Here is a 25,731-nt window from a genome sequence, read left to right as displayed (position 1 = left end):
CCCTCTCTCCATATGGGGAGGATTAACCTAAAATGGGAGGCTCCCTGTACTGTAATAACATAAGCTATCAAATTATTATGATGTCAAACCCATTGATCAGCGCCAGTAAGGATTTGACAACGCAATTTAAAAAAAGAAATGGGAACCCAGAAAGACAGCAAGTCTTATCATCAGCAAACATAGCTGCGCTAGGGAGAGCACAGCCGGCAGTGCACAGTGAAGGAGTTTGCATGAGCTGCATCAGGGGGGCAGCCGGTGACCCCTGTGACCAGTGAGCACGCCACTCCCACGTCACTACGAAGCACAGCACGGAGGATGCAGCCACTGTAAGGACGCGCAACCTCATTTACCAACACGTGGTAACGGCAACGCTGAACAGACCTCATACTGCGACACGTTCGTGCTTCAACTCATCTCTTCAGCAAATACAGAGTGAGTGTCACTGAATAGTTACAAAAAAAATGAATCAACAAGCGGGCAAGGGTAGCGCTAGGAGTTCACGCCACCCGATATGCGTCTCTGGGAGAGTGAGCAGGCCATAAAGTTCAAAGAGGATCTACGCTGTGATGCCATCTACTGCTCGACCCACCCTCCCCAACCACCCGCCATCAACAGCTGCCAGACATTCCTCTCCGACCCAGGCAGGCCTGAGAAGCCTTGGAGACACCGTGTCCGTCAAGCGCAGGAAAAGTGACAGGCCCCGGTTTGTTGACAGTGACAACGTGGAAATAGCCCACAACTGTTTCCCCTGTTCCAGTGCTCTCCCCATCAATCACTGTATTTTTAGCGCTTTCATCACTTTCTTGATGATAAGGGTTTTGTTTTTTGGCGGGTCTTTTTTTGCAAAGGCAAATGTTTTGCCATGACTAATTTCGAAGCCCTTCGCTTGACAGATTTCTACTTCTACTCGAGGGCAACAACAGAGCAAAAAAGGAGAAGAAGCATAAAAGAAGCCTATCAATCAAACACAAATGCGCTTTATGAATCACGCAAATATCATACACTGGGAGGACGCCTCAGACACACGATTGAAAACGTGTTGGGATGAGCTGGATTGATGGTCCACACGCCACCGCCTTCATGAAACAGCCCATCTCATCTATTATTTATTTATTTACTTGTCACCAAGGGCTCTGTAAAGTCACCACCGAGGAAGTCTTAGTACAGATGCAGTTGTGCTGCTGGCCTGGGGCAGTTTGCCGAGCTAATGAATAGCTAATGAAGACAGCCAGGCAGTTGGCTGTAGCCCATTAATTAGGCTGTCTAATGGGCTTGGTAAACTGAGGACAAAAGCAGTCCCACTCTGTTATTTTGTGGGAATCCCTGTTCCTTTTCACTAAGGGTCTGAAAGCTCCCTTCTCAAGATTTCATTCTCTTAGACTCCAGTTGAAATTAAATTGCATGTTCATACCACAGCAGTAATCACTGTGTCAGACAGCACCAGGAACTCATTTAGGTTTACCTTTCCTAAGGAATACCAGTAAAGGTGCAAAACATAACTCTCATTCACTCTGTAAAAAACCATTTAGGTGAAAATAGAAAAAAAATTTAGCTTTACTGATTGTGAGGTAAGGATTCAGTCATGAATAAAACATCTGCTAGATTACATTCCAGCCAAGTGTTCAGCAATCCCACTCACACCTACGCCAGCAACCTGCCGCCCTCCTGCAGAGGGACTCAGAGGTGTGCAGTGTGCAGTGTGTAGAGGGACTTGGAGAACAGAGGTGTGCAGTGTGCAGAGGGACTCAGAGAACAGAGGTGTACAGTATGCACAGGGACTCAGAGAACAGAGGTGTGCAGTGTGCAGTGTGCAGTGTGCAGTGTGCAGAGGGACTCCGAGAACAGAGGTGTGCAGTGTGCAGAGGGACTCAGAGGTGTGCAGTGTGCAGTGTGTAGAGGGACTCGGAGAACAAAGGTGTGCAGTGTGCAGAGGGACTTGGAGAACAGAGGTGTGCAGTGTGCAGTGTGCAGAGGGACTCAGAGAACAGAGGTGTGCAGTGTGCAGTGTGTAGAGGGACTCAGAGAACAAAGGTGCGCAGTGTGCAGAGGGACTTGGAGAACAGAGGTGTGCAGTGTGCAGTGGGACTCAGAGGTGTGCAGTGTGCAGTGTGCAGTGTGTAGAGGGACTGTGTACAGGGTTCGAGCATGTGCAGAGGGACTCGAGGAACAACGTTGTACAGTGTGCACTGTGAACGGGGACTCATATAATCAAGTGCAGTGTTGCATATTTCAGACTATGAAACATAGTGTCATATCTAAAATGTAGAACAGAGGTTTCAGTGTTTCAGAGGACTCCAAATTCATGCAGTGTGCAGAGGGACTCAGAGAACAGAGGTGTGCAGTGTGCAGTGTGCAGAGGGACTCAGAGAACAGAGGTGTGCAGTGTGCAGTGTGCAGAGGGACTCAGAGAACAGAGGTGTGCAGTGTGCAGAGGGACTCAGAGAACAGAGGTGTGCAGTGTGCAGAGGGACTTGGAGAACAGAGGTGTGCAGTGTGCAGAGGGACTTGGAGAACAGAGGTGTGCAGTGTACAGTATGCAGAGGGACTCAGAGAACAAAGGTGTGCAGTGTGCAGAGGGACTCAGAGAACAGAGGTGTACAGTGTGCAGAGGGACTCAGAGAACAGAGGTGTACAGTATGCAGAGGGACTCAGAGAACAAAGGTGTGCAGTGTGCAGTGGGTCCAAGTGGCAACTGGTGGTACAGGGTTCAACCAATGTGCACAGTAGTGCACATCTGATGGACAACGTTGCCTACAGGTGCTTCTGGACATTCCAAATTATAGTGAAACGGGGACACATATATTTATCAAATGCTTATTTTTAAGCATATTTCTAGATATGAAAAAATATGTATTTCTAAAAATGTTAGATAAAGGTTTTTTAATTATTTCAGAGCACATCCAAATTCACCTTCAACATATATCGTGAATTGAAATTCAACTGCACCAATAAACAGATTTTAATTCACAAAACAGATACATCATCACTGCCAGCACACCCCTCTGCTGTAATGTGCTGTCGCATCTGGTGGCGGTTGCAGTGCAGTGTGTGAGTGATGATCATGACTGCTGCTACTGCAAAAACTACCTGGACTTGCCAGAGAGAGTAAAAACACTGGCAACAAAAATACATAAAACCCCATTTTAAAAGATAACCTGTGAAAAGGGCTCTAATAAAACACAATTTAGGAGTTCTCATTTTACGAGGTTAAAAAAAAGTCAACTTCAAAGTTGAGCTATCAACTCTGATGTTGTGTACGTAATCAGAAGCTTCCAAAATAGCTTTCAGTTCAGTGGTGATGGTGCAACATTAGATACCTGACACATGATAAAATTCTGCTTTTCTGTGTACCACAAGTTAAAACTTAAATAGGCTGTAAGCTGCACTGCCTTAAAGACTGTCCGTTCATATTATATTTTAATTTTTTTTTCTTCCCTTATGACATTAATCTGGAATTTTTTGTAGGCATTTAGGCATTTACTTTCTGTGTTTTAAGTTTCATTTCACAACTGCACGCTGTCTGTTATCATTCCTAAAATTAAAAAAGAAATGCATCTCCACTGCTATCCATCACCATATAAGCCATGCTTTATCCCTTGTTAGATCAATATTACTCTTCATTGATTTCTCAAAGAACATAATCTCATACTGTATATGCATGCATGCATCTACAGAGGTCAAAGACTTCTTTTAAGACAATGCGGTCGATACTTCAATAGTGCCATCCTGGCATTTCCAAAGGAGTTTCTCTACTGAGCAAAGATCCTGTACAGCAGCACAGATCATGATGCATCACTACAGCACCCAAATCCACCCAGGATAGTATGCTTGCCCTGATCCTTGCTGTTCATTAACTGTGAACTGACCAATATCAGCTCAAAAAAAATACACTGATGATGGTGGTGACAATGAAGATTATAATGAGGAGGAGGAGGAGGAGGAGGAGGTTGAAGAAAACTGGACAAATGCATGCAAAAACAGAAGATAAGCAGAAGATGAGCATCACTATAAGACAGAGTATGGGCACGTCCTTCTCTGGTGCACTGTCCTTGCAGCCTGAAGGGCTTTTTGCTAATGTGTGGGTGCTGTCAGTATGCAGATAAGGTATATACAAGATGGAGGAACAACAGCAGCTACCCCAATTAAAACCCCATTCCTTGGTTTAGTGCTTTAAAATGACTTCCATACATTGTGTCGTATATATAGTTTATTTATTTCAAGCAGAATTATATTTGCCCAAAAGATCTTGGTTTTCTCAATTTGTTATAAATCTCTAACTTCATTATCACGTCTATCCCTAGAACTGGAAAAGGACTAATCTCATTAAATCTGTCTGTGTCAATTCAGGTGAGCATGGGACCAAGCGCCCGAGCATCTGTCATTAAATGCCAGTCAGGACTTCTCACAATGCTCATGATACAGGGATTATATGACAGGTGTCCTGAAAAACCCTGACTGCCAGCATTTCCTTTTCTGCTTTTAAACCACATTCCTGCATCTTGGGAATGGTGCGGCTGTAGCTCCCATGCAATTACTGGCCTGTAGGGGGCAGAGCTGAAAGTGTCATAACCCACAATCCCTCTTAACCAGGACAGTGACTATCCAGAAATTAATGCTGTGTGGTTCATCAGGTTTTTTTCCCACCAAAATCCCCTGACACATCATAGTATTCAGCTAGTTTTAACCTAAAAAAACTGCTGCAAAACAAATACATCTACAGATAATTATCCCCTCACCCCCAGAATCCCAAGATTCCAAGAATATCCAATGAAATATTAAACTTTTAGTCAGCACGTAAAAATGCTTGTCATAGGAACAAGCATCACTGTTTCATTGTCTCCAATTTACAAGCGGCATAAAGGCAGCAGTTGGGCTAGCAGATTTCTGCAGGAAACCGGCAGTTAGGATGCTCATTATGTGCCTGTGCACACTCCCAGCACCGTGGTACTGCATCGTAATTCCTGACATTGGTGGATTCCCCAGGCTGCAGTGTGCGATAGCTCCGTACATCTGACACGACCACAGGGCATGCATAGACCGCTCTCCTCCTCTTTCTACCTCTCAATCCCAGCAGGCGATGATTCACACAACATGTTATTTCCAAAAAAACCAGATAGCTAGGGGTTCTGAGCAATAAAGGCATGGAGGTGTTCCCTAATGTACCCCCGGGAAACCGCAGAGCCCCCGAAGAGCATTTCTGCTAACCATCATCACTTGTTACACATGACAGCAATATGAAAAACTACAATGCGCGAGCAGCTACTACGTTACAATCAGCGAATATGTTGTACTGTACAGTCCTAATGTAAGTACTGTGCATTATTAGGAAGGCACTGCAAAGCATTCTGTACTAGGCTCAATTTTCCTAGTTAACACTCCACTGTAATGTGGCAGCATGGTTCCAAGCACAGAAGATGAGTAACCTTCCCGTACCTCATTAATTACAAGCACAGAACCAGCGCAGGACACATCGGGCACATCCAAAAGTAAATGAGGTAATGCGCTCTTCAAAGGCTTATGACAAAGCCTGCAGATAGCTACCTCTTTACCACAGCCCACACACTCCCTGTGTATCAACAGCTTAGCAGCTGGTACGAGTACCTGCCATTAATGCTAAATCTTTTTAAACAGCGCTGAGGCTCGACTGCAGCTTCGATAGCTTGGGAACACTGGCAGATTCAACACCCCAAAGATTTCAACACAATTCAGATCAGCGTATTCACACTGAATAACCTCAGATGACTCATACCCCAAAAAATGCATAAATTATAAAAATGAAAAAAAATGACTTAATATTGAACGAAGCTCACATTGTCTTGTTTTTTTTTTTGTTTTTTTTTACTGATAGGCAGAAAGCAAACAAGTCCAGCTGAACATGAGCAACACCTGCTTGAAGTACAGCAGTGCTCGTGTCGGCACAGCAGCGAACGCGCTTTTACCGAGCAGTGAGCGGGCTAGCCTGCAGGTGACCGGTCTTTTTGTCCTTGTGGACCATTTGGAAATGCTAATCCTGACCCTCACGCGCAGCCCTGCGAGGGGGACCGACACATCTGGTCCCCCCTCGTTAGGACGCCGGGCTAGCGGCAGCCGTGTCCTTCCTTACCCTGCCCGTGTTCCCCCCACAGCTGTCCTGACGCAGTGAAACTACCGAGCTGGAGGTCACAGCCATCCCCGCGGGGGAAATAATCAATTTCCTCCGCCACCAAAAAAGGAGAGGGTAGGTCCACAGGAGGATAACTTTCTATAACGCCGGCTCTTCCCCTAATACCACCCGGGGGCTCAAACGGCCATCCGCCACACCGAGCCGAGCCCCGTCCCCCTCTGCCGCTCGTAAACAAATTGCATTCTGGTTCAGGCGCGTCCACAGGGACGGGAGAGCGAGAAACGCGTTTTTTAAAAAGGCTATTTCAGTTGTTTCCCCTACAACGACCACCGCAAATGTAATCTCAGCATCCGCGAATTACAAGACAACGGCGCCGTCCGCGCTCTCGCCATCCGACGGACGGGGGGGTGGGGGAGAGAGGGAAGAACATACCGCCAGGCTGCCGCAGACCCGCGCGCCGATCCCGCCTCCACACACGCCGCATGCAGGGGAATATTTTTAGAGAGCCGCGTGTGACAGGAGCCGAGACCCTAATGCATCCCCGACGGCAGAGCCACAGCCACCACAATAGAGCGCATTCCCCTCACCGGCACCCGCTTTTCCTCCGCATGCAACAACGCTCCTCACCCCCCCACCCCCACCGCCCACCCCCCTCCTCCTCGCGACCAGCAGGCAAAACACCGCAAGCACACGCACAGCAGATACGGCACCGTCTCTCCCCTTCTCTCTCTCTGTCCTGCCGCTCATTCAAAGAGACCGGGCGGACGACATTTACTTAGAAAAAAACCCATAGACAAAGAAATCTGACAATCAAACCATCAGACATCTTTTTTTGGGTAAGATTTCATGCAATCGGTGCAAATCGCTACTTACTTGACAAAAGGTATCGCAAAATCCCAAAATGATTTCAATTACACAGCAGAGTAATCACTGCTCAGCATCTGTAAAGGCTTGATAAGCTGTGCTACATTACAGGAGGTGCTGGGGCAGCCTGTACCATGTCAGGAAGCAGCAGGGGGGGCTGGTGGTGGTGGTGGTGGGGGGGGGGGGGGCGTTTAGGAGGAGGGGGGTGCAGGCAGCCCTGCAGGACGGTGGAATGCGGTTCCTGAGTTTCAGTGCACTCAAACGCCAGCCCTGTCAGAGGAAGATGGCTGCATCAGACCCACTCTGAGAGGACCAGGAGTGTCAGACAATAGACAGTGAAGAGGTGATTTTAAAGGGGAGGAGGGTGGGCCAGGGAGGGGGATTACAGGCGCAGGGGAAAATGTCATCCCCCATGTCAGATGGTCCCCAGGGGAACCAGACAGCCAGGTACGGAGGATGGGTCCCGGGAGAGTGATGCATTTCATCTGGGAGTGAAGAGACCTTCAAGGACAGGGGATTTCAGAATCGCTTCTGCCTCTAACTAAATAACACACACACACACGCACACACACACGCACGCACGCATGTACACACACAGGAACGCACACACACACGCACACATGCATGCACACACGCACACACATGCACACACACAGGAACGCACACACACACACGCACGCACGCACGCACACACACAGGAACGCATACACACACACACATGCACGCACGCACACATGCACACACGCATTCATACACACACAAACACACACAGACACACAAGCATTAATACACACACACACACGCACACGCACGCACACACACAAACACACACACACGCACACACACACACAGACATGCACATGCATACACACACGCACACATGCATGCACACACGCACACATGCATACACACACACGCACACACACACACACGCTATTGCCCACACACGCACTCACACACATGCAAATACACACTCACACGCATAAAAATACACACAATCACACACATACACACATGTACACGAATTCACCCTCACACCAATACCAACGCCTGTGTGCACACATGCACACACAGACACATATATACATATACACACTCTCATGCATACACACACAAGCACATTCACCCACATTCCCATATGTACACACTTTCTCACACTCACATGCACACTTATGTACACACACTCAGACTCACACCAATACACATGCCCACGTGTGCACACACACATACACACACACACGCAAACACACTCACTCACACTCCCACGCACACACACGCCTATGCACACACTCTCTCACACTCATCATACACACACACGTACACACACACACACACACATATAAACATGCCTACACACACCTACACACACTCATACACACTCACTCTCACACATGAATACACTTAAACATACATATGAAAAGTATGCATAGCAATGTAACGTGTGGTAGGAAACCATTTTATTCTCAATGTATACATAAATTCCAGCATGAAGAATGTAACCCTCCCTTATTTGCAATTAGCAATAACCTTTTAAATAGGGCTGCTGTCACATTTTATCTTATAACCTTGAAGTGACCTTGTGCTTCAAATATGCAGCAGAATACAACTGATAGCATTTATACTGTCCTAAAGATAAGCTTCTGAGTAAGATCTCTGACATTACTTATACTGTGATGACAGCTACATGGTGACCTGCAAAAGCTCCACCCAAAAAAGCAACGCAGGAAGCATACACACCTAATCACAGCTGACTCCACACCCTCCATACCCCTCACCAGAATGTTTATCTCTGGAGAGCGCTCATCTCTCTCACCTGACACAGCCCTGATCCTCTGAAGGGAAACAGGTTCCGTTTTGCCGCCACCATCACCATTTAAGTGGACTTTGTGAGGCCCTTTCTGTGCGAGTCGCCCCCCTCCCTCTCCCTCCCCCTCCCCCTGCTCTGCTACAGGTCCCACGCTGCCATCACACACTCGCTGCTGCATCTCCTCTTTTCCTCTCGTCACAGGTGTTTCACACTGATACTGACAAGACGTTTGTCACACAAACAACACGCACACACTCACATACACGCACACACACACACACACACACACACTCACTCACACACTCGCACACTCACACACACACGCGCACACACACAGTGATTTAAACACTTCACGTCCTCACATAAGGAACTGCAGCAAAATGGCCACTCTCTTCCGGTTCTTACAAGGTTAGCGTTGGAAACCTTGAGAGCGCCGCGTCCGGGCGCGGCCGTACTGTAGCGCTGTCACTCCGGGACAGGAAACCCTGCGCCCGTGAACTTGGGAGAGGGCGGAAGCCGTTGATGGAGATCAGAGTCAGAGCCTGAATACCAATCGCAGCCGCCTCAGAAAGGCAGGTTCTGCAGTGCACCAAAATCAGGTAGCAGGAGGAGAGGAGTCGCACAGCCGCAACCCCGACCCAGCTGAAATCAGCAGACCGAGGCGTTACCCGTATCGAGCGCTCACCCCGCCACAAAGCGGCCTCTTCCACGCAGCCGCCGCGGGGATCAGCCGCACTTCGGAACGCCGTTCCTGAGGCGTTCGGGATTAATCGGCGTTTTTAATCGTTTAAATATCCTCCACCAGGACATCCACACACACTCCGATGTTTCAGACAACCCTTTTATCAGCGAACGGCCACGCCGCCGAACTGTTAACAGGAAGCAACGTTAAAAGGCTGAAGAGGCACGGCACGGGATAAGTGTAACGGAAAAAGAGAAGTCGGGCAAAAGAAACAGGCTCTACCCCCTCCTCCTTCACACACGCACACACACTCTCTCTCTCTCTCTCTCTCTCTCTCTCGCTCTCTTCGTGTGGGAAGAGAGGAAGCGGAGCCGCCGGACGTGATGGGGCCCTCGGCTCTTTGGGCAGACCCAGCGGCCCTCGCCCAAGGCGCTGTCCGCAACACTGCCTCCCTCTCAACCCCGCGCTGTGAGTCACTCCTGTGTCACCTGGGTGATGGGGCCAACTGGCAGGAGCATCTCACCGAATGACAATGAATCCGACCCCCCCCCCCGACCCCCCACCCGCCCGCTTTCTCTGGCCCCATCACTAGAATTCCAGAAATGACGTCCCCGTACTCAATGGTGCAGCCTCTGTGGCGGCTCCAAAGGCCACAACAGGTACCGGGATATGTCATGTCTAATTAGCCAAAGCCAGCAGGTCAAATGCTTGGTTTCCCTTCCCGCCAGTGAAGAATGTTACAAGATAATTACCTTTCTCTTTAGAATACATGCATCCGCCCAATGTTATCAGAATCTTTTTTTTAGTGGACGTACCTTGCACAGATGATTCTTAAGTCTGCTATACATTTGAAAAAAAAAATTTGCTCATTGATCATGTAGGTATAACAAACAGAGGGCACCACGGCATGGTCTGTAGAGCGAAATTCCAGTACTGTGGGGCAGAAGTCACTTTCACAGCAGAAATCTTTGTACAGGGCAAAGCCTCAGCAGACAACATAACACTTCATCTCTCCCAAGAGGTTTATTATCCTCAGGCCTCTGGGCTGTAATGCTGTGTGTATAATGCTTTGATTTATACCATCGGTCTTAATTAAATGATATTCAGTCATGTGACCCATTAGAGACATTACTGTAGTGCTGGAGGGGAAGCTCTCACAGAACAAAATGTCTCCTTGCTGGCACTGATTAAAAATGTGCCGAGGTAGGGTTACCATAAAAAATCCATCTGCACTCAGAGGGTAGCCATTAATACAGACAACACGCATTAAAACAGAGAGGTTTAACAGGCCTCTGTCGAACCTTGGTTCCCTCTCTCTCTCTCTCTCTCTCTCTCTCTAAATGGAGGAAAACCTAACACACAGTAAGCATGCATTATGTAATAAAATGAAACGGCTCTACTTTAGTTAATTGGATGGCCCCATTGGGGTCTTTGTGCTCCAACTCCATTGGTCAGCCTTGCTATCTACATATTTACTGTTTGGCGTTTAGTGTCCATATCTTTCCACGTGATCGAAAAACAAATAATTCATAGACCAACACGCAATATTCACGCAATATTCACACAAAGCTGTATCTGAGGAGGATAGTTTCATTAACAATAAATGAAAAAATACTCAAAATGAGTTCCCTAAAGCCATATGCGCTGTGGAAGACCGGCCTCCCCTCTGCATGTCGACCGCACGCATCAAGGATGGCGAGCTGTTCCAGGGTGATGGACGGCAGTGTTAGCTCTCTCAAGGACAGCCATAAAGCACAGCCTTAATGCACAGCTCCTGACACAGAGCCAGGCTGAAGGTGCCTCTGAAGCAGCTCTCCCTCTCAGCTGCTGAGGCTCACCTTCTGATTGGCCAGCTTGTAGCGAGGGAGTGGGAAGGGGAGGGAGGGGTGTAGCCCTCCTACCACCACCACCACCACCACCACCACACATTCACATATACTGTACCGTACCTCTGCAATATACCTTAACATGACAGAGAAGTGCAGTTAACATTAGAAATTAGGTGCTTCAAGCCAGCTTCTGGGTGGCTCATTCAGTTAATGTATGAGCCCCGTAGTCTGGTATCGAATCTGGGCTGTGTGATTGTATGCAGTAGCATTAAGATTTGCCTTCACTGGAACTAAGGGGCCTAGCCCAACCCATGAAAAACAACCCAAGACCAAGGGGTATCTAAATACTTTTGGTCATATAGTGTAAGTATTTAATGTCCCAGTGAGTTCACATAAAAATGCTGGGTAGGCCCAGTTGTCCATTATTTCAGCTGCAATAGCTAGAAGAGATTTCAGTGACTTTGAAAAAGGGTTCACACGTGTGTGGTGAAAAGTCCATCTAGGCGTTCAGGTTAAAAACGGGCTACATTTGGTTGAAGAATAAAAGTGTTCTTGTTGACTGGGACATAGCCAGGCTATATCCGGGTAAATCCTGAGCCATATTGGGGTTAACATAGTCCGTTTATGTCTGAAAGTTTCTCAACCTAGATTTCCTCTCCTCTAGACATTTACATTCCAGCTTTTGCTCACTGGGTTCAGGGATGAACACTGCTCAACTAGCTGATGTTTTCTTGAGGAACAGTGGCCAAGGTGATGTTTGCCCGGTAGTCTGAGGGAAAGATATAACCAAGGAGCAACTGGTTGAAAACACATACTCTTCGACTGTGATGGCCTTGAATTGGTTCAACTCTAAATTAGCTGACTATAAATATCAATCTAGGGTGTGAGCTGACAGTTTCATCAAGAACAATCTGTTGAGAACTTCAGAGAAGGGTATACCATGGTTGGTGTTTCCTTTATTTTGGTTACCTGTATTCCACATAATAGAATTCCATAAATGTAATGATTGACTCATAGGTAGAAGTGGACATTTGGGTTAATATTTGTTTTGAAACAGTTGAGAGAAGGCATTGAATAAACAAAAATGGACTTACTGATTGACAATGTCTTTATTGCTACAACATTGTACATTGTTGAATATGTGATTAAATACGTCAGCACACTCCAGGAGTTTGGAAGACCACTACGGGTATAACATTTGCTAGGAAATTACCAAATATTACCTCAGCTAGCAGTTTCTGGATTTCCACATATCCTCTCATATTATTTTGTTTCTATTCCATAGTTGAGTCTCAGTTTATGCTTGCAGCATTACAACCTTACACATTAATAAAACTATGTTTCATCACATATGTTTCCTGTAACTTCCTGGTTACTGTTATCACACATATAAGTATCCATACTCAAAGCAAGAATATCCACCAATACATCTGAAACCACAGCAGCTGAAACTGAAATGAGTATTGTCTAGAATCCACTTTTCAAAGCAGGATGCTCAGAATCCCCATAATTCCTTCTACATTCTCTGTAAAGTATGTATTTATAAAGGGGGGATTATTCTACTTCATATACATGAAATTTCTTCTTTCTTGCAATCCTTTTGTTTTGGAACAATTGCCATGAAATGGCTTAAAATGCACAAACAAAACAAATGCAGATTTCCAAATGTCTGCTCTCCTGTACTCCTAAAATAAGAAACAGTTTTTTCATCCAAAGAGGATGTATACTATGAACTACAAACAATTAAACCACATGTATCCGATAAATTGCTTTACAGTACAATACAGTCTATCATAGTAAGTATAAAATGTAACTAGAAACTGGAATCACGGCACAAAATATTAAAAATATAGAGAATGAGACAGAAATTGATAGTATTTGAAAATTAAAACTCACTAAAATTTGGCTATTAGAAGAATAGAAGAAGACAAGGAATATTCTAACTCCAAGCATTAACTATGACATTTTTCTGGATTTAGCTTCTAAATATGGACCATGTTGAATTTTTCAACAGAATTTCAATAAATTAACTGCAGAGCGAGTACATGGGGTGTTGTAGGGTTGGCAGGATGGAACCTGGCAAACAGCTTCTATGGGCTTCTCTGGCGGTGTGAAAATTAGCTTGCGAGCTTAAAAAGTCATGGGGACAGAGAACGCAAATGCAATACAGCTCATTTCATCTGCACGGGATGGAAATCCAGTCAATGAATTGGTATTCATAAACTCATTTTTTCTTTCATGAAGCTGGGAAATCCTCGCTAATCTCTGAGTATCTCTGAGCCATGGATTACTATGTTGGACATGGCATGCTGGAATTTCATTTTAAATCCAAAATATTGTGAAAATGTGATAGGAAGACTCCAAAGAGCTCTAGAATTTGAGCCTATATTTGAGATGGGTAATGTGAAATGCCCTGGAAAGTAAAATCCCTAAGTATATAGAGTTCCCAGCAACTAAATTCAAATTATGACAGCATTAAAAGTCTTCATCACTAGGAAAAATATACTTCTTGACATATGTTCCATGGACACGAAACCATCAAAAACTTTAGCAAATACAACTCAAATCTGACCCTCGAGGCCAGTAGCACTGCTGGTTTTCTTCCCTTTTCTGATAGTTTATTGAATGATTAATGGTACTGATTGATCAGAGATCCCACTCATCTAGTGTCTTGGGGCCCCTTACAGACAAGAAGAAGGAAAATGAACTGCACCATCGGCCAGATCTGAGTATCGCTGCGCTACAGCATCAAGTACAATGCACCCCAATGAATAGACACCATATCCAGAAAATATACATTCTGTATATGGCAGGATTGGGCTCAATTCCATTAAAACTTCATTCAGGAAATTGAAATACAGCCCTGACATGTCAGAGAAGCCTTTTAAGCTCTTCAGCAGCTCTGCGGGCTCAGGGCAGCTCTGAAGACTCTCAACATGACATCTAATACACATACAGTAACAAGGATATTAGCACTCCTGCTGAAATCAGATTGCGCTGCTTTTTTATTTTTTGAATGATCTGCATTAGCAGGTCTGCTCTTTGGGAATGGAGAGGGTCTTCAGGATTCAATGCTTCTAGGTTAAAATGGATATTACAGAGATATTGTCCCTTTAACACAAGATGATATACTGTACAACAACAGAGCTGACCAGAGCGGGGTCCGTGTAAATCCAAATGCATTAAGGATTTTGAGAATCCCATTAAAATGGAAGCACATGGAAAAATCTCAGAAGATAAGAAGCAACATACCTGTCAGAACTCTTCTTTTGAAGTTATCCTTCCTCTTCAAAGAGCTGACCAGAAGAACAATGAGAGAATGATTTCTTATTTTGTCTCAATACTCACTAAAAATCAAATAATCTATAACCAGCAATCAATTACTCCATAGCAAACCCCACCCCTTTTTGTCCTCACACCGTTAAGATTTCCATGTTAAAACACTCCTGATGAATGGTTGATTTGTTAAACAGGGGGAATGGAAAGTTTCAATGTTGTAGTGCTGGAATTACCACATGAACTCGGACACACATATGCATATGGTTGCTTCCTTTCTCAATAGCTATTTAAATATTAGCAAAAACTTCAAACAGTGACACAATATTGGAGACCGGCCATTATAAGAGCAGTGGTTGTATTTACATTGCCTTCTCACATTTTTGGAAGAATCTGAGTCATTTCTTCCCCTTTTTTAAACTTAAATGAGGGTAGAGGACTTCAAATTATGTGTTACATCATCCACATTGGCTACATACAGAACCGGACAGAATGGTAAAGGTGAATGATTCATTCCTAAATTTCACTGGCACTTTTTACAGCAATGGAAAGCCATGATCAAATTATACCCAAAGTAGGAGGAATATGTTTGAAGTAAACAGCCTACAGACTGCAATTTACCTGCATATCAGTACTAAAATGACACAAGTAGTTCATAAAGCACCTCTTCAGACAGTATCTTGCTTTGCTTCCTGTCCCCACTCCAGGCGATTTTTCCACATTTTTAGGTTATATTTTTATTTTCGCTTCTTATGGCTCGTTATGGACATAGTCAGTATGTATTCATTTATCGGCAAGCCAGGCCACATTTTGAGAACTATTGCTCAGTATGAGTGAGAATGCAGATGGACTTATGTTGTATTTAGTTTATATTCCTCTGCCATATTTGTTAGCAAGACAAATTGCTGAATAGTTTGGTCTGGGAAACAAGGTAGTAGCGCATTTAATATTCACAAGTATGATACTGTTCAGTCTCAATGCTGGATACTAGAAGGGTGTATGTAATATACACTACATTGGCAAAAGTATGTGGACACCCAAACATGCTCAACATCTCATTCCAAAACCATGGGCATTAATATGGCGTCGGTCCCCCGTTTGCAGCTATAACATCTTTGTTGCTGCTTCCCTCTTCTGGGAAGACTTTATACCAGATGTTGGAGCCTTGCTGCTTCCATTCAGCCACAAGTGCATAAGTGAGGTTGGGCACTGATGTTGGGCCATAAGGCGTGGCTCGCAGTCGGCGTTCCCAAAGGAGTTTGATGAGGTTGAGGTCAGGGCTCTCTGCAGGCCAGTTCTTCCACACCAAACTCGGCAAACCATTTCTATATAGACCTCGCTTTGTGCATGGGGGCTTTGTCATGCTGAAACAGGAAATGGGCCTTCCCCAAACTGCTGCCTCCAAGTTGGAAGTACATACTTCTCTGTATGTCACTGTATGCTGTAGCATTAAGGTTTCCCTTCACTGGAACCAAGGGGCTAAACCATGGAAAACAACCCCAGACCATTATTCCTCCTACACCAAACTTTACAGTGGGCACTACAGTATACATTCGGGCAGGTAGCCTTCTCCTGGCATTCATCAAACCCAGATTCGATCTTCAGACAAACAGTTCTTGTGCCAACATTGCTTCCAGTGTCAGCCTGGAACTCAGTAGTGATAGCTGCAACCAAAGACAATCTATTTTTACACACTAGCCACTGCTACTTGACAGTCCCGTTCTGTGAGCTGGTGTGGCCTACCGCTTCGCAGCTGAACTGTTGTTGTTCCAATACATTCCCATTTCACAATAACAGCACTTACAGTTGACCGAGGCACTAGCAGGGAAGAAATTTGATGAACTGACTTGTGGGAAAGGTGGCATCCTATGACAGTGCCACATTGAAAGTCACTGAGCTCTTCAGTACAACCTATTCCACTGCCAATGTTTGTCTATGTAGATTGCATGGCTGTATGCTTGATTTTATGCACATATGTTATCAATGGGTGAGGTTGAAGTAGCCGAACACACTGATTAGAAGGGGTGTCCACATACTTTCAGCCAGGTAGTGTATGTGTCTATTCTTCCACGAGCACAGTGGGTTCTTAATGGTTACAGACGACACATCTTCCTAATGCAGGTTACATTTAATCACAGGCTAATGTCACGGCTGAAAATGGAATGAATGGCAGAGCATTCTAACACAATGCACCGACAGTCTTCTAGCACCTCCACCCTCCAGTTCAGTTAATGGTATTTTCATCTTTCTTTTTCCTTCTTCTTAGGTCTTGTGATGGACATAACTGGTATGTATTGAAGATTTTCCTTCTGGTTCCTGGTTAGCATAGTTCATTTGCATTAGTGCTTTAGTGATACTGCATACTTAAAGCAAACGTAAGACACATGAACGCACGCACGCGCACACGCACACACACACACACACACACACTATACTCTGTCCACTCTGCAGCACTCCAGCATCAAACTGGATAAAACATCAAACTATAGCAGACAAAAGCCTCAGCCAGACAGGGCTGCAAGCACTATAATTACTGTCCAGGGTGGCCAGCCAGCACTGCTTCTGCTTCAAGAGATTCTTTGGTTTTGAGTTGAATACACTGTATAGATATATCTACACTTAATTTCAAAGAAAGTCTTCCAGTGTATTTAAATAATATTTTAAAATTTTTAAATAATATTCATAATACACTTATTTCACACTATATTAATGTTCATTCATTCATATCGTATCAATATTAATATTGTTAAAGTGTTCATATTTTTATTTTAATTACAATACAAGTAAAATTAAGCAAAATTACATTTAAGTTTAATGATATAGATGTAGTAATTACATGCCACTGAATTCATTTTCAAGCACAAATGACCGGTCTGCGCCAAAAATGTCCAAAATGCGGTATTGTGTAACATTCTTGAAACAGAATGACACACTGGAAAACATTAAGCATTTTCACTACATAACAGATTTGTTTTTCTTTCCTCTCCCCTTACATTTAACTGTTAATCCACTGCAGGTACAGGTCAAGAAGTTTGAAAAAAAATATATATATATAAGTTGGACTTCAACCCCTTGAGCGGAAGAACATTTTCCATATGCTGTGACCTTCTCTGACCTTTTAAAAAAAAAAAAACTTAAAAAAAACTTCATTCTGCTGCTGCACTGAAGGTGGCACACTGACCGCACATCTCCTTCGCTGCGAAGGCCAGCGTCCATCATTCCTTAAAAGTGGCGGAAACTTTTAGCACGGCAGTGATTCGCGCTGCTTGTTTCGCCCGGGAGGGAGCGGGAGAGAGAGACCGCAGAGAAGCTTCCGGACGGCGGCTTTGTCGTCTCTGCAGAAATACCCTGACCTTGCAGCTGCAGGGAGAGATACGGGCTGCCGCGGCTGCACGCTTTATCTGACTCCCCAATGGGAACCCAACCACCAGCCAAATTAGTCAGCTCAGCTCACAAGTGACAGGGGCTTCGGGCAGATGCCAACCACTCAGACACCAGCGTGACAGCCCGAAAATGACACCCCGCTTTTACTTTTTTCAAAAAAGCACACACCTGACCATCGTCGGTAACCCACAACACCTGACCACTGTGACGGTAACCCACAACAACCGGCTGGCTAATTGACCGGCAATGAGAAAATGCAACAATGCGGCTTGTCCCTTTATGGTTTCTATGATTAAAATGAAAGGTATACTGTATATGATATAACATATTTAATAACTACATACACACAGTCTAATACATTTATAATGTAACAAACAGACCTCATTTATATGCTTCTGAACTCATAAATAATGTTAAAACAAAAGGATAAAGTAATAGAGCCACCTGATTTTTTTTTTTTACAGTGCCCGCTCATTAACTGTTTGACATGCAGGTATCGTTAGGTACTGCTGCCTCAGCCATTCAAAATTCACAGCATCCCAGGGTTCCTCAGCCAGCGCTATTGCATAATTCAGTTTGGAGACATACTGTAGGCTATTTTTAAGCGCTAAAATACATCCGTCACAAGCTGCAAACCCAAATGCTTGTATCTTCATTCTACTGCGGCATACTCGCTCCAACAGCTCTCGTTCCCCTTCTCCCCCCCTCCTGCACGCGGTGTCTTCTCTCTGTCTCTCTGTCTCCCTCCTTCTGTGTCCAGCGTTCGAGGAGGGGAGGGTCATGTTACTTTGATTTTCCATGTACAGAGAGAACTGATCCAAGCTCTAGCAGCTCACTGATACTAGAAAAGACAAGTCAAAACAAGGGCCAGAGGGGTCAAACAAGACTCTACTGTTAGATACGACCAAGGCGGTAACCAGTAGACCCAGCCCTCCGGTCAGATCAAAGCTCTTCCACACCACTTATACTGTAGAGCTGAGAGTGTCCTTTCACAAGGCAATCAAAGGCAAAAACATATCCTACCACAGTCACAGATGACACTTTCTTCATTTGCAAATCGCAGCTAAATATCAGTACCAACACCCCCCACCCCGCAACGCACACACACATGCACAGGCACACTGCAGAATGAATGGCACCTCAACAAGTCTCACATACTCCAAGAGTCTGTACTGAACAGAGTGCTGTGTTTCACAGTAAAAAAAAAAAAAAGCAAGGCAGTCAGACTACACTCCAGAAACCAGAAAGTACAAACTCAATCCGGTCCCTACAGCATTTGCACTTGTACCTTTTCCTATTAACACGCACCACTTCCCAAGGACTCTGCTGCACCCTGTCAGTGTGGCTAATTCCACCCATGCAAAGCCTGTTATTTGCAATGATCACAATGCGGACTGCTGAGTACATTTCCCAGAACAGCTTGGCAGCGAGAGTACAGACATCACACAGCAGGGACAGAAGTGACACTGACTGTGACGTGGTCAAAGCCAAGCAAACAACCAAATTAACTTCCCCTGACACAGTTAGGCTCGCAAACAAGAAAGTTTTAATTGAAGTACGCTCCCCCTACACACCTGAGCCTTGAAAGACTGCACCGTGTTTAAGGCTTTTCAAAAGGTACAGGATACGCAGCCAAAATGAGCAGCTGCCATTGACAAATATATAGTGGGGGCTTCAGCAGCAATACGCAGCTCTGTGTGGAGGGCGTGGCCACGCACGATGACCGCTGGGGAGGGTGTTGTGACTGGGATACGGCTCTGTGGCACTGATACTGCGGTGGCAGGGCTCTGCATGTCTGTCCCTGGTGAACCTCCAGAACAAAATCACACAGGTTTACCGGCTGGAAAAAAACAAGTGCTTCTGTCAGATAATACAGAGACAGTGAGACCGCAACATCGCTACCAATTAGTGGGTTGGTATCGCCTAGATTAAAATCCAAACCTCCCTAATGTCCAGACATCATAAAATAATCACAAATGAAAATGCTTATGATCATCTTTTTGAGCAGCTGCACCACTTCTCAAGATTGCAGATTTGTACAATGGAACTAAAAAGCTGCACAGTGTGCAGACTATCTGTGCGTGTTTGTTTCTAGTTGTGGGTCTCCCACACCAAACTCCATTTCCAGATGCCGTTCAGTCAAAGATCACTTCCTGAAGCAACATGAGTAGTCAGCTCTGGCTGAAGGACAAATACAATACACATTTTCTCCTCTTTTATGATCAGCTTTCATAACAACATTTAATTTTCACAAAAGGCCTGCAGGGCCAACTAGGCAAACAAATTTGATATGTCATGACCATAAATTAGTCTGACTGGTAGAACTTTGTTTTATTTAGCTTATGTACAGCATGGAGACCATTTGGGAGGTAATTAGGCAAAATCAAGACTGGATCGATCGTAATGTCTGTTCTAGAAAATCTTACAACTTTAACACATGCTGCAAATTTACACCACATATATAAACATGTGTAGCACCATGGAAGTTTATGTCCCACATAATGTATTATTTTATTGACATTTTAATGCATGGCCTTTGCAATTAATAATTAATTCAAAGATTGAATAGTACAACAAAGAAAACAGTATCTGTAAGGAAAAACTTTATATCCCATGTAGGGAAAAGTGTTTCAGATAACAGACAGTATTGATGCTATTAGCCACAGGACTTCATTAGCTGTGGGTTAGACACCAATGGACATTGTGGGTCTCAGGAATATTGGGAAAACTCAACTGGGCAAGCGAAGCATTCGGAGAGAGGGAGGTTTATTTTATACTGATAGACTAATCAAATCCACAATATGGAATAGACAATTGATAAAATACGCTTCAGTGCATTTGCCAAGACTTTCCCATCGAGAAATATATATATATATATATATATGCAGTTATGCAGCATTACATATTTGACATCCTTTCATACAGCCATCAAAGTGATAACAAGAGGATTCAGGAAGAGCAGATAGGCACGCCCCCTCCAGAGGGAATATCTGCATCATCCTGTAGCTGCACAACAAAAAGTGATTAAGTGATGAACCGGCACAGCCAAGGACAGACGGACGGGGACGGTGCCCACATGGTAGCCTGGTACAGCCTGCCACCCTTCAGTGTGAACAGCCAACCTGCAGAGGTCACACGGCTTAATGATCTCGCTCACCTCAATAAATCCCCCGCACCTGCTGACTCATCGACATGAGAGGTCATTAAAACAGCAGCGCACATCCGCGGTCGCAAGGGGGGAAGCGACAAGGCTGCGCACGTCTTTCCCGCCCTGACCCTCGGTAAAAAACAACGTGCCCACGGGATCCAGTTCACAAGAGGGTCGAAGGGTTATGTCGGTGCACCTCACAAAGTGTTTTTTTTTTTTTGTTTTTTGTTTTTTTTTTTTGTTAGGGGTGTTGCATCATGAGCCCAAGCGTCTCTCCGCTTGACACATTCCGTTGGAAAAAAACAGGCTCCCTGCGCTCAAAAGTTCTTGTTGCTATGCAACAAACCAGCCCTGCGTCTGAAGCGGCGCTTGTGGCGGAACGCTGGGTCAGTTTCAAAGAGCTGACAGCTCAGCGGAGGAGAAGAAGAGAAGCCCATCACGCCATCCCTGATTCCTCACCCACTGACCTTTGCTTGACAGAAAATCTTCATGTCATTATTTTCCTCACATGTAGTCGCTTTGTGTCAGCGGTGAAACCAGGGGGGCCCTCAGAAATAACACAGAGGGACAATTCATCGGTACCTCTCCGTACCACTGCGTGTGACATACTTACTGCAGCATTAACTCGAAGAGGGGGGGAGGAGGCTGGCGATGGATTTTGAGAGCTGCTAGAATCTCTCAAGAATTGGGGGCGGGGTGAGAGTGCTGATGATCATAATTATTCTCGATATCTCATACAGCACACTTGCTGCACATCCTACTAAATACCAACTCGTCCTTCACTTGTCCTTTGGATTTCAGTGCTAAATAAATGACATTGTGCTCAGATTTTCCAGATTTGCTGCCGTAGTTCTGTCATAGCTGGATAATAGTCACCAGAGAGCTTAATGTAAGAACCTACATGTGTAACCACATGGTCATGGGTTTAAATCCTAGTGAGCAAAATATAAATAGATAAATAATAACCAATCTGAGGTAAAGATCAGACAATAGGAATATGCATTAATCAATCCTCCATACTGAGTAACTAGAGTAAGTACGCCATTTTAGCTCACCATTTACTCAGGTGAAGGAAGGCAGTGTGGAGCTGGGCCTATGAATGCAGAATGAACTCCTAATTTTGGTCCTTAACCTTCAAATAGATGTACAATTGACTGTAGCACTGTTGCCTAACTCCTGGATAGTACAAAAGCTCAGTATTTATTGCTGCAGTGTTGTAGCAGTGTTCAGGTGAGGACACACAGTAGGTCCACTTTCATCACCTCAAGTACGTACCTCGACTACCGGCGGCTTCCCTAACAGAAATGAAAGGCAATCTGATGCGGCTTTCCGGCACAGGTAAAAAGATTAGCTTTGCTCTCACTCCTGTCTATTTTAGCAGAATTAGCAGACATTTAATCCCACAGATGTCAAGTGAAATTTGGGCAGGTGTGAGTCAGGCTGGATGCAGCATGGAGGAGGGGGGAGGGGGGTTGCTGCATCACTGCAGAAGGCCCAGAGAATCACACAATCCTCTGCACTCCTGCCTGTCATCTCAGGAAACAAGCCAGAGATATTTTTTTCTCACAAACATACATTTCACAAATAAGCACAGAAGGATCCGTTTTGGCATATTTCTCAAATGCAGCTGGATTTCAAATCCCTTACTTTCTGTAATACTAAAAAAAACTTTTTGCTTTCAAAGTATCTCTCTCTCACGCACACACACACACACACACACACACACACATAATACGAAGATATTGTATAAGAGTTGTGTACATATTAAACATTGTGGTCAGGATGTTTGTACAAGTACACAGTTTAGTTTACCTACTGTAGCATTCAGGAGCAAGTTACGTAACCTCAACAGTCCCAAGCGTAACATGAATGGACAGCTGTGGTGTTGTTACATCACAGACCGAAGAGTTCTATTCAAGTGCACTTGACAATGCACGCCATGCCTGAGGATGCAATGCAAGGCAGGAGTGCACAGTCCCTTTTTTTCTTTTTTGTGTGTGAGGGGGGGAGGGGGGTTGGGGGGTTTGCTCTTATGCACTAATTTTAGCCATCAATTGCCTAAGTACACATGCTTTGCTTCCAATGCTTTACTTCCAATTTGGCTGCTTATAGTGAAAGAGCCAGGCACTCCTGATGTATGATAATGCTGGGGTACTTTCTGAACGTGAGCTTGAGATAGCAGTAACTGACTGACTGACTGAATCAATCTGACATAAGTGGCACCCATAACCAGAGTTGGAAAATCCGGGTTCTGAAAGTAAAAGCTTCGTTCCAGTCACCTGGATTTGCTAATTAGCACAATTCTTCAGCCAGGAGGTAGAACTAATTAGTGAGCTCAGCTGGCTGAGTTCATGGATGGAAGAAACACATGGCAGGACTTTTTGACCTCTGCTCATACCTGGCATTGTTTTACCAATACACATCCAAATTGAACACCTGTTCAATTCTTCATATTTAATTAGAAAATATCTTGAATTTATTTTGCAAGTAAAACAAACTGTAATATTGTGTAAATTACAAAATAAGGGCGTCCTGATATTTGGAATTTGTCAATTTTGCTTATTTTAGTTTTTAAAATGTGCAATTTTTAAAGCAAACTTCCAAAGTTGGAAAACTTATTTATGTCGAAGTGTCCCTGAGAAAGACACCTAACCCCTAATTGCTCCCACCTAACCCCTAATGAGCTGATTGGTACCTTGCATGGCAGCCTTTCACCGATGGCGTGTGAGTGTGTGTGTGAATGGGTGAATGAGAGGCATCAATTGTAAAGCGCTTTGGATAAAAGCGCTATATAAATGCAGTCCATTTACCATTTATGTCCATAGGTGTTGCAAATTATGACCAATGGCTTGTCCATAGCTGTATATAACACGTTTTCATCCCAATCAATCATGTCTCCATGAGAACCAAAGTGGCAGCAATAGCTACACACACACACACACACACACAAACACTTTCTCAACCTTTCAATATGTTTTCAGCATGTTTACAACCCCTTCAACAAGTAATTTAATTTTCTGCTCAGTGAAAAACTAAATAAGGCCTGAGAAATATATGTATTACGTTCTTTGGAGTTATTTATTTGCAGTCTATATTAGTCAGCCTCGCTGTAAATCACAAGCATCATGTGCTCATTCTAAAGGCCAGCAAACTGCATTGAAAGGTACTGGGGATGAACAAATCTCAGTTTTCCCCAATGCACCAGTGAGCCCTGATGAATAACTATGGAGTCTGTGTTCCTCAGGTATTTATTACGCAAATGACCTTACATTTCAGATGCTTTATAATGCTGATATTAGCTAAAAGCTTCCTGTGTGTAATCTCAGCAAGATGAACGATGTAGAGCACAGGGAGGTTGGGGTTGGGTTTAATGTTTAATCGTGACTGCTGGACTTCCAAAATTTCTTCCCCACTTTGAATATTGAATTGTCAAAACACAAGCACTGGCACCACTGAACACAGGGATTTATTAGTTGGCTGAAGATGGTGGCAATTTTGTCTGACTGATCCGGGCTCTGCTAATTTAGACAATACACTGCATGCATGTGCCAGCACTGGAGTTCCCGTACTGAATCAGGGGGGTAGACTAGCTGAAAAAGGCTAAAGGAATAATAATGAAGGAGAAGTCAATAAGTTTCTATGCCATCACTCAGGTGCTCCCATCATGCACACAGGTGTGTCAAGAATCAGCTGACGGTACAGTGTGCGCATGTGTGTGTGTGTGTGTGTGTGCGCGTGTGTGTGTGTATGTGTGTGTGCATATGTGTGTGTGTGTGTGTGCGTATGTGTGTGTGCATGTGCATGTGTGTGTGCGTGTGCATGTGCGTGTGTCTGCGTGCATACGTGTGTGTGCGTGTGCGTGTGTGTGTGTGCGCATTGTTCCTACAGTGGATTGCTGTTTTGGTTCCTGGTTCTGGCTCACTATTCGAGGGCAGGCGGTTTGGTGTGGGAGGGAGCGCGGCGTGGGCGTGGCTAAAATGACAATGCAGCGTGTGATTAAAGGCCGGCTGACGAGGCGCTGCGGCGCATGCTAACCAGGGCCGGCTGCCGTAGCTGTGCTGCGCAATCGGGCCCGACCCTGGCACTGTCACACTCTGCCTGCTCGGGCCCCCACAGCACAGACACACAGCCACTCACGGTCAGTCCAAGGGCACTCTCTTCTGAGCACGCTCAGTGAGGGGCTGCAGGGTCCCCCCCATTTATGCATGTATTCTATATTCCAAGGACTGGGAGAGAGAGAGAGAGAGAGAGAGAGACAGAGGGGGACAGAGGGATAGAGAGAGAGAGAGAGAGAGAGGGGGATAGAGGGATAGAGAGAGAGAGAAGGGAGGACAGAGAGAGGGAAAGAAGGGGGACAGAGAGAGAGGGAATGAGAGAGAGAGAGAGAGAGAGAGAAGGGGGACAGTGAGAGAGAGAGGGGGACAGAGAGATAGAGAGAGAGAGAGAGAGAGAGAGAAGGGAGGACAGAGAGGGAAAGAAGGGGGACAGAGAGAGAGGGAATGAGAGAGAGAGAGAGAGAAGGGGGACAGTGAGAGAGAGAGAGGGGGACAGAGAGATAGAGAGAGAGAGAAGGGAGGACAGAGAGAGAGAGAGAAGGGGGACAGCGAGAGAGGGAATGAGAGAGAGATGGGCGGAGAG

General features: G+C 45.0%; 1 protein-coding gene across 22 annotated transcripts in view; it reads right to left on the bottom strand.

Annotated features, from left to right (window-relative positions):
* Positions 1 to 25,731, bottom strand: part of atp2b2 (ATPase plasma membrane Ca2+ transporting 2) — a 161,070-nt gene that overhangs the window by 89,758 nt on the left and 45,581 nt on the right. Inside the window, exon 1 of one of the 22 annotated variants that reach the window (XM_064304129.1) lies at positions 14,538 to 14,561. The exons of 19 other annotated variants lie outside the window; for them this stretch is intronic. The gene's annotated coding sequence lies outside the window, so the exon portion shown is untranslated. Of the gene's footprint in view, positions 1 to 6,535; positions 6,688 to 6,976; positions 7,099 to 14,537; positions 14,562 to 25,731 lie in introns of those variants that run through there. 2 more of the 22 variants (XM_064304127.1, XM_064304128.1) reach the window with 2 other exon arrangements.

The sequence above is a fragment of the Anguilla rostrata genome, chromosome 13 (genome assembly GCF_018555375.3).
Source record: "Anguilla rostrata isolate EN2019 chromosome 13, ASM1855537v3, whole genome shotgun sequence".
NCBI classification, from domain to species: Eukaryota; Metazoa; Chordata; class Actinopteri; order Anguilliformes; family Anguillidae; genus Anguilla; species Anguilla rostrata.
This window is presented reverse-complemented; position numbering and strand designations above follow the sequence as displayed.